At 44.9% G+C, this 14008-nt stretch overlaps 1 long non-coding RNA gene across 3 annotated transcripts in view; it reads left to right on the forward strand.

The window, feature by feature from the left end:
* The window catches only part of LOC147376080 (uncharacterized), a 57953-nt gene that overhangs the window by 41797 nt on the left and 2148 nt on the right, over positions 1-14008 (forward strand). For all 3 annotated transcript variants that reach the window (XR_015160707.1, XR_015160708.1, XR_015160711.1), the window contains exon 3: positions 11450-11647. This is a non-coding gene — a long non-coding RNA (uncharacterized LOC147376080). The remainder of the gene's footprint in view (positions 1-11449; positions 11648-14008) is intronic.

Genomic DNA, 14008 nt, shown 5'->3' on the forward strand with positions numbered 1-14008 from the left:
GGCCCAAGGCAGAGTCTCCTCTTAGCCAAGGACCCCAACCAGCATTTGTGAAAATCTTTTATACGCCATATGTATGTGTCTGAACCCACCACTCCAAATTCCTTGAGACTTACATGCTGCTGCTGCTGCTGCTAAGTCGCTTCAGTCGTGTCCGACTCTGTGCGACCCCATGGACGGCAGCCCACTAGGCTCCCCCGTCCCTGGGATATTCCAGGCAAGAACACTGGAGTGGGTTGCCATTTCCTTAAACCAAGGAAAATACAATCCCAATAACCCCATCATTCACATGCTATGTGCTCATGTGCTCAAACAGTCAAACAATTAGCCAATAATCAATAAACCCGAGGTTACACTCCGATAGATACAGAAAAATTTATGGCCTGTCTGGAGGAAGGGGTGACTAGTGTATGTTTTCTCTTAGGCAATGAGTAACCTAGATACGATCTTCAAGGTTCCCTTGTCTGGAGGGGGTCTTATCCTTCTGTTGTTGTTTTCATAGGCACTAAACACAGAGTTCAGAGTCCATTGGAAAGGTGGCCGAGCATGATCAGCATGAACAGGCCTAAGATGGAGTCCAGGCCCTATGAATTCCTTCTTCAACCTACCTTAGTCATTCATCTTGCTGCTTAGTTTTGCTTATCATCTTTCCCAGTCCTTCTGATTTGATCCATTCCTTTGCATTCCTTGCGGCAACCCTGGCTCCCTTTAAGGCTGGCCTCTGCTCCTCTATTCCTGCAGAACACTCCGGGAACAGTGGCATCACTTGGCTGGATGGTGGCCCCACCTGCCTCTCCTCTGTCTGTTGTGTGAGTCCACAATAATGTTTGCAGAATCCCTGGAGGCCAGCTTTGAGTCATGTGTGATGCACAGAGAAGATGTGTATCTACTGTTTTCAGACCTTACATTGACCGCTTTGTGGTATAAGATGAATTCAGAGGACCTCCATCATGCCTTGCTAACCTCTGTGGAGGTAATAAAGGATCAACTGAGTCACATGCTCTAGAGCCACCAAGAATAGGTGAGCTGCATCTTGGCCTCAGGTTTGGCTCGTTTCTGTAACCATCTGCTGCTAATCGCTTTCCTCCCTGCGGGGCTCCCATGGGAGCAACTGTCCAGCTGTGCCTCTTTACAAAGACTATTGTCTCCTGGGAATGATCACACCCCTGCCCTGCCCCATATGGTGCTCCCCTTACACACCCACATACACAAACCCACATAACCAGGACTTGTATGTAGGTTGTAATCACTTAATTAAAAAAAGAAACTTAGCAGGACTCAAGAGCTTTCTTCTGATTGTTTTACATTTTCATCTTGTAAGCTTTGTTTCTGTGTTGATGGGTTGACTATTCAAGCTATATTAGGATGCTGGTCCTGTATTTTCCATAATTATCTTTTCTTCATACACACTTGTCTTTTGTGTTAATTCTGACTTTAAGTGTCTCCATTTCCAATGCTGTTATTTCTCTTGTGTGATTACATTGTTTGTGTTTTTCTGTTTGTGCAGAATCTAAAATATATAGGAAGTTACACCAACAACTCAGCTCTCAAGAAATTGATTTTTGTAGTTAGCTTCTTTCAAGTGGAAGACACAGAGACTCACTCAAGTTGCCTCGAGAAAACTGGTGTTGGGAGTTAAGATCCACACAGAAGAGGACATTCTGTCTCTATCTCCTACAGAGCACCTCTGCCTCACTCCATGCATTTACTTCTGTTTCCTCCTCCTTCTAACCAGCTTTCCTAGAGATTCTGCTGCCTCGTCATTTCAGATGGCTCATGATGCATCACCGCCTCATGCACTGCAGCTCAACCTCATGAGCTTTTTGTTTCAGATAGCACCTCTCATTTACTTGCCTCAATATGGTTTTCAGGATTGGATGGGTATATCTTTTTTTTAAGTTGACAGTTATGGTGACCATGAAGGGACCCAGAGTGGACTTCCTTACTTCGATTGGACTCCACAAGGAGCCAGAGCTTTGGTACCAGCAGTGGCCCCTTGCACCCATCCACCTCCTCTGGGAGTGCAGACAAATTTGGCTCATACCCCGTGACATTGAAGGGAAATTGACTCTTGAATTAAATCCCACTTCCAAAGGCCCCTAAGCTGGACTGGTCTATAGAGAGGCCTGCTGACCTCAAGCTCACCTTAAAACAATGCTCAAACAGAGAAAACTACACTACACTAGGACGAAAAGACAACATCAGAAGTAGACAGCTTGCCCAAGATGCTGATCTGACTTGTATTATCATTTATAACGTTTTCTTGATTCCTTGGACCTATGCCTATCAATCAAATGTTTTCTGTCATGGACATGATTCTATGCTAGTTTAAAACTCAATCCAATTGTTGCATTGTGGCCAATTACCTGTCTCTAGTACTTCTGGGTTACTTTGATGGATTTCTGTTCTCTAGGGCTCTGATTTGATACCCCCCAGGAAATTTATTCAGAGAAGGCAAAGGCACCCCACTCCAGTACTCTTGCCTGGAAAATCCCATGGACGGAGGAGCCACATGGGCTACAGTCCATGGGGTCGCTAAGAGTCGGACACGACTGAGTGACTTCACTTTCACTTTCATGCATTGGAGAAGGAAATAGCAACCCACTCCAGTGTTCTTGCCTGGACAATCCCAGGGATGGGGGAGCTTGGTGGGCTGCCGTCTCTGGGGTCACACAGAGTTGGACATGACTGAAATGACTTAGCAGTAGCAGCAAACTCAGCTTATCTTTTTATCATGGTTGTTGGCCAATCTGTGGTCTGGTTGCCCTTGGGTCTGGTGCTCTGCCTATCAGTATCATGCAGTGTGTGTGGCTGGGGAGAGACCATGATCAAACGGGCAAAGCATAACCCCCAAAGAAGCCACAGGCTGTGGCTGATGACAGTTTCCTTTAAAGGAGGTTGTTGGGGAAGTGTACCAATGAATATGTCTAGGATATTGCTTAACTAACAATCTCTTCAATTATTGACCCAGAGAATCAGAAAGTTAAAATAGACATTTTAAGTTCTATTCATGAAAATTCATGTTTCCTACGCACTAGAAATCCTCTCAGTCATTAAGTGAGTATTTACTTTTTTTCCCCAAACAAAACAGGCCTAAATATCTTGGTTTCATATCCGCCACAGATAACTAGTAGGAAATCTAAGAGGGCAAATAAAGACTAATGCAGACAGATACTAATAGCACCGAGAGTCAGTAACCAAGAGGCTGACAGCATGGCAGAAAATCTATGAAAAGCAGACACAAGAACTCAAATAGTGTGGTAGTCTGGGACCACTTGAAATGTAGGTTAAAAACAGCCATATGTACTTCAACAGTCCCGAGGGCATAGCTGTCTTAGAGCCTCGCTAACTGCAGCTAATGTTCACATTGTTGAACCTAGAATATATAAGGAAAGGCTAAAGGCTAAATTATGTTTAGAATATCTAGCTTAAGAAGGCAAAACATTATATAACACACTTAAGAAAATTTTCCATGCACATTTAAAAATCGGTGTTTAAATTAGTAAGCCCTCAGCTATTGGAAGCAAGCCATTTCCTAAGTGTTGTCGCATACCCACAGTTGCAAACATGTGCCCTTTTAATACTGGCTCTCAGGAATAAGGATGGTAAAGTGCCCTTATCTCTTCAAGCTGCCCAGAAAAGACTATCCTATTATCTCTCAAAACCAAGATATATAACAGGAGGCAATGAGGTATGGGAGTTAAGAGCATGTGCTTTGTAGTTCACTTAGTCTGGGTTTGAATTCTGGGAGCTCGACACAATCTCTTGACAGGCCTGAGCCTCCATTTCCACATCAGGAAAAATGGACACAATAATACATCTCTCAAAGAATCATGAGAGTTTAATGTTTAATGTCCATAGACATTTTTACCTTCTTTGGAATTTTTATGTAGTCTTCTTAATAGATAAAACAATGAAATTCATTTGCTTTTAATTTATTTGGTTCTCAATTATTTTTTCCCTATAGGATAGTGGCTCTTAATAGAAAGAGACTACAGTAAACCTCAGCTCAAATCTGTTTATAAGATTAGATGAGGAATCACATAGTTTTTCTAGGGGTTAGGACAGAGATGGGAAGCTCTAAAAGAGACAGGGGAGGGAAAAGTCGGCTTCAGTGTCTAAGTGGAAGCATGAAGACACAGAGTTTGTTAGTTTGTTTGGAAAACGGAAGGAAGGAAAGCTGGGGGGGTGGTTTGAAGGTGAGAAGGGACACAGGAGAGCAGCTGAGAGATGGAGAAGATGGTTCTTAAAGATCTCAGAAATATTCCTAGGGTTACTGCCTTGGCTAAATTATGATTTTTTAAATGGTCTCAAATAATATGAGAATTTTAGTCAATATAACTTTTCCTTTTTGTCCCTACTCCTGTCCTCTTTAGTAGGTGACTTGATTCAGAGTTCAAAAACTCACCATGAAAGATTAAGTTGACTGTGATGTCTTCAGAATCTTTACAATCTTGAGTTAGAAAGTGCCTCTGACACATGGTTTGCCTGCCTGCCCAGGAATTCAATCACCTTGGTCAATTTTCTTCAAATAACCATTATTACATTCCTTTTTAAAAATAAACAACTTTTGGCTTCTCAGAATCCCTGATAGATGAGAGAGAGAAATTTAACTGTCAGTTGCAAGGTGAAGACATCAAATTCATAAACAGAAAATTGAAAAAGAGAGGGCGTATTAACCTCATGCTCTTCCCTAGACCTGGTATAACACTGTGCATTGAACAGACTTCAAAACAATACATGTACCAACGTCCCCTTTCACCATCTACTTGACTCATCCAACTAAAATTAAGGATTCCACCTCTGAATCATCCTATAAAATTGACAATCTTCCATCACAGACTGGACATACGGGTCCATCTCGTCATAGTAGTCTTCTTTCTTTTTTAGGGATTCTCCCACTGTTTTCTTTAAGGCAGTTTAACATTTTTCTGATGTTACTGGAGCTTTGGGTTTGCTTGTTTTTGATAAAAATGTCTTTTGGCACCAGTAGATTGCTATTGTTGTTTTATAGCCAAATTCTCAAAAGTCATGATAAAAAGATCCCAACCATATTCATCTACAGAGCTAATAGAACAGAATTTTTGCAAATAGGTACTGTGTGCACCTGATTAAACAGTAGATGAGACCTTCTGTCTGGAAATTATCCAGTGAAAACCAGCCTCTCTTATAAATAAAAAGACTGAGGATGGCGAAGAGGTTTCAAATGGTGTGCTAAGCCAAATCAGGTAATTGTCAACGCATTTTGCTGAGTGCTTTGTTGGGAAGGGTTTTAAGGCTGGATCCCTGCTCATCAAGAAAGAGTTCTGTGATGAATTAGGGATGTCTGCCTTAGGTACAGGTTAGGAAGGTGATTGCATGTTCGCCACTTATTTACCACTTTGGTAAATCTTTGACATTAGAAATTTAGAAATTGTCATTTTGGCCATTTAGCAACTTTCCTGAAGAATCTATGATGTATAGTAGTTTGCAGGTTTTATTGGAGGATAAAGTTTATATATATTTGAGCAAAAATTCTATTCCACTTATATTTTAACTACATAGCAATTATTCCAAAAGCTTGTGGCTTAAAATAGCAATTTTATTATGCTTATGTGTTCTGTGGGTCAGAAATTTGGAAAGGGCACAAAAACACCTTGTCTCTGTCATACAAAGTCTGTCTCCTTATTTGAAAGGACTGGAAGACTGAAGGCAACTCAATGGCTGAAAACAGAAACCACCTCACTCACATGTCTGGTGGTTAATACTGCCTTTCAACTGAGATCTCAGTTCCTCAACTGGGCTGTTGGCCAGAATATTTACATATGTGGCTGCTTGTGCTTCCTCACAGCATGGTGGATAGGTTTCAAGAGAACCAGGAGGAAGCTATATTCCTTTTATGACCTAACCTCAGGAGTCACATAATTTAATTTGTGCCATGGCCATAAACTCTCCCAGATTCAACTAGAGGGAGCATAGACCCCACCTTTCAATGGAAGGAGTGCCAAAGTCACATTATAAGAGGAGCATATTGGATAGAGTATGTAGGATGCAGTCATTTACAGAGAATACAATCTGCTGTAGTCACCAGTTTGGTAAATAAGCTGGCCATTTTATCTCAACATGCTTTGCAGTTTTTCTTCTCTTCTCTCAATAAGTTACTTGTTTTGAGTAATAAAAACATTATTTATTTGTGGAACATGGTTAACAGCAAGAGATCAAACATTAAGGACAGTTTTTAAAATTGTAAATCAAGGTATAAAAACCTGTGCATTGAGCCAATGATAAGGAAATAAAATTTAGAAGAAAGTCATTTGCCTTGATATATATTGTAATCTTTGCAAATACTAGGTTTGTTAATGGTCTTTGGATGTTACCCTAGATAATATCCTAATGTTGACAGACCACAGATATCTATCTAATTCAGGATTCTCATTCTTAGCACTCCTGACATTTTAGGCTGGATCACTCCTTGTGTGTGCATGTGGAGGGGTGCTGTCCTGAGCACTGCAGGATGTTTAGCAGCATCTCTGGCCTCTAACCTCTCCCTTCCAGTTATCAAAGCCTAAAATGTCTCCAAAAATTGCAACATGTCTCCTGGGAGGCAAAATTGTCCTCAGCTGAGAACCACTGATCTAACTAACTTCACTATATGGAGTTGCAAAAAATATTCTTCAGAATCCGTTTCCTAGGCTACTCTTCACAGGTTTGCATGGGCTTAGGCCGTAGAAAGCACTACAGTTGACAATCATTTTGCATGTTTCTTTCATTCAAGATATTTAGATGTATGTTCAATAAAATGAATCTTTTCCCCATTAATAGTATTCATTCTGAAAAGCAGAAATCCCTCCTGTACCGCTAAGACTGAAGAGTTGAATCAGGCTGGAAAATTTCAGTGAAAGGAAGAGGCTTGCCATGTCCTGGCTCCCCCTACTGGAGAATGAGTGGGCGCGCCATGGGGTGGGGGCTGTGAGCACAGCTGCACATTCTCTTCCCTGTCACCCACCCTTAACAACCCACCCCTCCCACATTCCAGGGAGATGTGAGTGGGAAACAACTCTCCTAAGAAGTGGTGTGGTGACTACTCTGTTTCTTGCATTGACAATGTGCTGGGGGCTGACAGTGTGTGCTGAGAGGAAGGTGTGACATTAAGGAGCAGTTTCTGCCCTGAGGTGTTACAGCACCAGCTACAAGGCGCAGGGTGGAGTGCAAAAATCACTGCGTTACCACAGGTGGAGGGAGGTGGTGGAATCAGTGAACCTGAACTCTTTCCCATATACCCACCAATATATGGACATGCTGGGATGAGGGGCTGGCTGACCATAGGGGCGATATGTACAGGCAGGCAGTTCTCAGCTTATGAATAATTCTTAAGTAAATTAGTTAAAATTTGTGATATATATCCCATAGGAAAACAGTGTTATATATGCTAGTTATGCCCACAGATTGGTTGGCAAAAGCCTACTTAACTCCTTCAGGGCCACATCATGGTATCGAGCACATAATCACCATGATATGACAGCACTTCTAGGAAAAGTTGCATTCAGATTGCCAACGTGGGCAGTCAGAAACAAATCTTCCCTCACTGCAGACCAGTCACCTGGCTCTCCCTCCAACTCCTCTTCAGTTTAGCAAGGTTTCACTGAGCATCTTATGTGCCAGGCAGGATGTAGGTGCTGGGGGTTCAAAGGAAAACAAGTCTCTGCTTTGAAGGAGTTTAATTCCCAGCCCATGCCATTCATAGTTCCTGTACACACCTTGTAAGTAGGGAGAGCAAGGACTCCCTTTCTGACCTGGAGGTGACCTCTATGGTGGCTGGGGTTGAGGCTCCCGCAGGAGGAGGTAAGGAGGGGGATGGATCTGGGAACTCAGCTTGTATTTTCTGTTTTGGATCAGAGTCCCTGACTAGTGTTCCTATTCTTCCTAATAACCAAGTACTACAGAACAGATACAGCATGTGCACTTAGTCATGTCCAACTCTTTGTGATCCCGTGGACTGTAGCTCACGAGGCTCCTCTGTCCATAGAATGGACAGAAGGTAACTTCACAGTTTCTCCCCAGACATCCAGTCCTTGAAAAACACAGTCAAATATTTTTGGAAAGTTTTATAAGTAGAAGAATAAAACTCAACCCGGTGATGGGGTGGAGCATTTTAATCCCCATTACTCCTGTTCCCATGCCCACTGCCCATAGAGAATAAGAAAAGATGTGGTCTAAAGTATAGAAAAATGTCATTGCAAAGCTGACGCTAGATGTTTGGACATTGCAGTGTGAGAAATTGCCTTATGCAATGGTACCCTCCAAGTCCAATAACTGATAAGCTATCTCAGGTCAAGGAAGAAAAGGCGCATATATCTGATGAAGATACTCCAATAATACAGTTTATTGAATCCATTTAAAACATAAGCAGGGGAAACAAGGCAGGTTAGCACACTTGTGGCACAGTGCAAGTGGAGTGGAAGGGCCACTCTGTCTGGCTCCTGCTTGTGCAATGCTCACACTTCTGTCTCTTTCTCAGCTGCATCAGCCTTGCCCAGTGATGGTGAAGTTACAAGAACCAAAGCTGAAGTTTGTGGTAGTTAATTGTATGGGTCGACTTGGCTAGGCTACAGTATTTAGATATTTGGTCAAACACTGTTGAAGATATTTTTGTGAAGGTATGTTTTGGGGGAGACTGGAAAATCCCATGGATGGAGGAGCCTGGTAGGCTGTAGTCCATGGGGTCACTAAGAGTCGGACATGACTGAGCGACTTGACTTTCACTTTTCACTTTCATGCATTGGAGAAGGAAATGGCAACCCACTCCAGTGTTCTTGCCTAGACAATCCCAGGGATGGGGGAGCCTGGTGGGCTGCCGTCCATGGGGTCGCACAGAGTCAGACACGACTGAAGCGACTTAGCAGCAGCAGCAGCAACATTAACATCAGTAGACTTTGAGGAAAGCAGATTGTACTCCATAATGTGGGTAAGCCTCATCCAGTTGTTGAAAGCCTTAACAAAAAGACTCACCTTCCCAGAAAGAGAGGGAATTCTGCCAGAAGACTGTCTTCAGACTCAAACTGCAACTTCTTCTGGATGTCCAGACTGTTAGCCTACTCTGAAGATTTTGGACTTGCCAGCCTCTGTAGTCACATGAGCCAATTCTTTAAAATACGTCTCTCCTTCTACCCACATGGTGGTTTAGTCGCTAAGTTGTGTATGACTCTTGCGACACCATGGACTGTAGCCTGCCAGGCTCCTCTGTTCATGGGATTCTCCAGGCAAGAATACTGGAGTGAGTTGCCATTTCCTTCTCCAGGAGATCTTCCTGACCCAGGGATCGAACCTGGGTCTCCGGCATTGCAGGCAGATTCTTTACTGACTGAGCTGTTAGTGCTACACGTATATACACATCTATATATCTACTGTATATAAAATGCATATATATACACACACATTTTATTGGGTTTGTTTCTCTGGAGAACCCTGACTAATTCGAAGTTCAACACGGGGCCTCAGCCTGGAGCCGACTCACAGCAGGTGTCACAGGTCCAAGGACACCTGGCCAGTAGATACAGCTCACTGATCAGCCTGCTCTGTGGCCAAGGCTTTTGTCTTCATTTCTAGGGCAGAGCACACAAGAGGCTGAAGTGGGACCAATACAGGAGTCTTCAGATTGGCCAGTTTGGAGATGATTTAGCTATCAGCCTGGCATGCTTTGCGCCATATGACCTGGTCTCTCCATTCCTTTCTATCTACAAGGAACACTCTTCTTTAGTCTATGTTTATGGATTCCTTACTGTTTGTAACACATCTCATGCATTTTGCTCACAGTTCAAAAGCGATTTGCTTTTTATCTCAACTTAAGACTTCTTATGAGTAGTAACCATCCTGTTTGTTTCTTATCTTCTAGAGCAGAATTGAATATTATCACATAGTACCTCAAAGTGTATTTTGATTTCTGTCAGCCCAGAGGCACTGCCTGGACGCCAGGCTCAGGGTGGGGGAGCTGCACCAGAGAGGAACACTGCTCTGTTTACTAATTGCTGGATCCATCCATTGTGGGCAGGGATCTACGCAGATTACGCGACACTTACAGCAATGATTGCCTCCCTTGATGTGGATCTAGATGGTACCATTTCTGAGAATTAAAGCTTTTCTTTAGGAGATGTATTTGTATTTGAATGACAGTTACCCTACCAATAGAAGGAAGAGCCCCTCTTTTGAACACGGGCTCTCAGATTCAGCTGATGGAGTCACCTGTTATTCCTTCCTACAGCCCTACCCACTTCCCAGTTCTAGGATTAACATAGGGGGGACCAAGCACATCAGTTCAGTTCAGTCACTCAGTTGTGTCCAACTCTTTGTGACCCCATGGACTGCAGCATGCCAGGCCTCCCTGTCCATCACCAACTCCCGGAGTTCACTCAAACTCATGTCCATTGAGTCGGTGATGCCATCCAACCATCTCATCCTCTGTTGTCCCCTTCTCCTCCTGCCTTCAATCTTTCCCACCATCAGGGTCTTTTCAAATGAGTCATCTCTTCGCATCAGGTGGCCAAAGTATTGGAGTTTCAGCATCAACATCGGTCCTTCCAATGAATATTGAGGACTGATTTCCTTTAGGATGAACTGGTTGGATCTCCTTGCAGTCCAAGGGACTCTCAAGAGTCTTCTCCAACACCACAGTTCAAAAGCATCAATTCTTTGGCGCTCAGCTTTCTTTATAGTCCAACTCTCACATCCATACTTGACTACTGGAAAAACCATAGCTTTGACTAGATGAACCTTTGTTGGCAAAGTAATGTCTCTCCTTTTTAATATGCTATCTAGGTTGGTCATAACTTTCCTTCCAAGGAGTAAGCGTCTTTTAATTTCATGGCTGCAGTCACCATCTGCAGTGATTTTGGAGCCCCCCAAAAATAAAGTCTGCCACTGTTTTCACTGTTTCCCCATCTATTTGCCAACCAGGCACATCAGACTTTGGCAAAAGACCATAAGGAATTACCATGTCCATCTAGAGAGAGGAAGAGGACACATTCTAGGGTGAAACCAACTGTGTGGGTCAGAAAGCAGACTTCCTAAAGAGGAGAGGGCTTCCCTGGTGGCTCAGAGGTAAAGCCTCTGCCTGCAATGTGGGAGACCCGGGTGTGATCCCTGGGTCAGGAATTCCCCTGGAGAAGGAAATGGCAACCCACTCTGGTACTCTTGCCTGGAAAATTCCATGGGCTAAAAATCCATGGGGTCACAAAAGAGTTGGACATGACTGAGTGACTTCACTTTCACTAAAGAGGAGAGTGGATATTTGCCCTGTGGCCTGAAAGAGGGGAGAGCTGAGGGTAGCAGAGTAAAACAAGAAATTCGAGAGTCCCAGTGAGGCTTCCTTATGCAAGGTTGGACTTCTGTGATGCTTTACTCTTGGATCAGGAGCAGAATCATATGAAATGGACAAACTTTCCCCTCTGATGTAATAATTCTCTCTGTTTATCCTCAGCCATTCAGCTAAGTCTGACACATCAAGGACCGCTGGCGCAGTCATGTTATGGGGAGTGAGGTGGAGCATCAAGCAACAGGATGCAAAAGGGAAGGGCAGTCTGCCTCACCATCATCCCACGGGACTGCCCTGGGGAGGACAGATGTTCTATCAAGGGATTGCTGCCTGGGAGACCCACGCACAGATGTCAGCAGAAATGTGAGTGGAAGAAAAGGCAGCTGCCAGCTGGACATCCCTGGGACAAAGGGAGACAAATGTCCTCATTCTTGAAAGCAATGAACTTGACTGCAACACATTTTGAGTTTCTCCTCAGGCCAACTCCTTTATCCCTGTGCCTCCCAGAACCTATAAAGAAAAGGAGAAAACAAAACAAAACATGCAAAAGCCAATTGCATTTGGTCTAGATTATACAGAGGGCTGAAGTGGGATTCCTCTGTATATCTGAGGAATGTCAAGCTCACTGGGATTGCTAGGCATTTTGGCATACAAAGAAGATGAGGCCTCATGTTGGTGGCCTTCCCCTCCGCCCTGCTGTCATCAGTCCTTCCACAGATAGCCCAGGCCTGCTTGTTCTCCTCCCCTCATCCTGGAGTAGAAACGCACATTCATTCCCTTCATCTTAGACTGCAATTACCTGATTCCCATCCATCTCCCCGACTGCCTTGTGGTTTACTTGAGGTCAGGGAGCAAGACTTCCTCACCACTCGGTGCAATGCTTAGCACATGGTCAGCACTCAAAAAAGATTTGTTGAATGAACAAATAAATGACCCAGCAGTGGACCCGCCAGGCCTGTGGCTGGGATCTCCAGGCAGAGTTAAAGTCAGCGGTGGGGTAAGGAGCAAAGGAAAGAATCTCCCTGCTTTCCTTTTCTTTATAGAATCTTCTTTTCTTTAAAGAATCTCCCAGCAAGGCCTCTGCAAATGTAACAGGCATGTAGATCACGTTGGAGGCTACCTCTATCAGAAAATAAAAATTCTAACACTTATGTGAAGAGGCAGGCAAACTTATTAAGCAACCAAATGTCAGATCTCAAATATTTACACACGGTCTTGCCATGAAACATGTTTCTCCACCAGGGAACCTAGGGAAACTCTGTTCTCCCAAGCACACCGTTGCCAGAGAGATAGTCCTGAAGCCTGCTTGGAAGCCCCAAACACAGAGTTTGTTTACTGTTTGTGGTCACAACATTTTTGAGGATCTGATGAAAGCTATGGGTTTTTTTCCTAGAAAAACATACCAAAGTTTGTATGCAATTTTGCAAAAATTTGCAATTATAGAGGTGGTGGTTGTAGCCCACCTCCCCCTCTGGTGGTCTCCCATGGCCTTGGATAAGACCTATCCCCTGAGCTGGGCTTCCAAGACCCGGCCCCCACCCCACCCTACCCTGGTCCCTCTGCCTCTGCCTTCCCTGCTTGCTCACTGCTCTGGCCACTCTCTGTTCTCATTCCCACACCCTAAACACAGCTTGTAGTTTCCCACCTTTGAACTTGGAGTCAGAGGTCCTGAGGTTCCTAAGGTGCCCGGGGGGCAGGAGCTGGGCCCCCACTCCCCCGAAAAGCCCAGGCCATCAAAGGCGGAGGAGCCGCCACAGCCTGCTCTGCGGCACCCTCCCACCCCACCCACCTGCTCTCACTTGGTGTGGTCTCTCGGTCTCTCTGACTCACCTCTGTCCTTGGACTAGCATTTCCTGCTCTCCCCAACCCCTCATGGCTCAGATTCCTGGAAATTCCTGGCGTCAGAGCAAATAGGATTTGACCCTTCAGCCTTTCCTCCTCGACCTAGTTATTTAATGAAGAATGAGTCAGGCATGGCTGGGTGTCCCTGCGCTCCAGGGAGGCAGGAATGCAGCCGAGAGGTAGACCTGGGTCCTGCCTCGGAGCTCAGTCTTGGAGTGGTGGCAGGCACCCACACCCCAGGAGTCACGCCAGAGACCCAACCACCTGGTGCTGGGTGGGAAGGAGGTGACTTCTAAGATGAGGCCTGAAGGACAAGGCCCGGAGGATGTCCTGAAGAGAAGAAAGTCAGTGGGAAACATCTGAGGCCAGAAGAGAGAGGGCGGCATGAAGGTGTGGGAAGGAATCCAGGACATCCGGCTTCCAGAGGACCGGGGGTGGGGGTGGGGGTGGGGGAGGTGGGGAGTAGAGATTGTGATTCTGGAGAAGATTGAGGGTGGGATGAAGGGCTCTGTTCCCACTCTACCCTGAGGGCAGGAGGAGCCACAGAAGCAGAGGTGTGAGGTGGATCACACGCCTCCACTCAGGCCAGCCGCTCTCGCTGCAGGTGCTGGGGTCTTGTTAACAGCCCCCCACGCCTCCCACTCTGTCCCTTTAGCTTCGGGCCCTGCAGCACCAGTTACAGGCCCTCCCGTCTCCTTGCTGCTTTGGCAGACAAACACAGAAGTCTGCATTGTTTAAGAGCCTGATGTTTGTTTGTTTTTTTTTTTTTTAACTGCTAATCCCTAAACAGAGCCAGAAAAGGATAAAATAATAACCTGTGGGGTGGGTGGGGCCTGTGGTGGAGTGACAGATTCCAGCACCTTCCACACCCAGGCCCTACCC

Source organism: Bos grunniens, chromosome 3 (genome assembly GCF_055505025.1).
Source record: "Bos grunniens cultivar Pamir isolate PY7600 chromosome 3, Bosgru_T2T1.0, whole genome shotgun sequence".
NCBI classification, from domain to species: domain Eukaryota; kingdom Metazoa; phylum Chordata; class Mammalia; order Artiodactyla; family Bovidae; genus Bos; species Bos grunniens.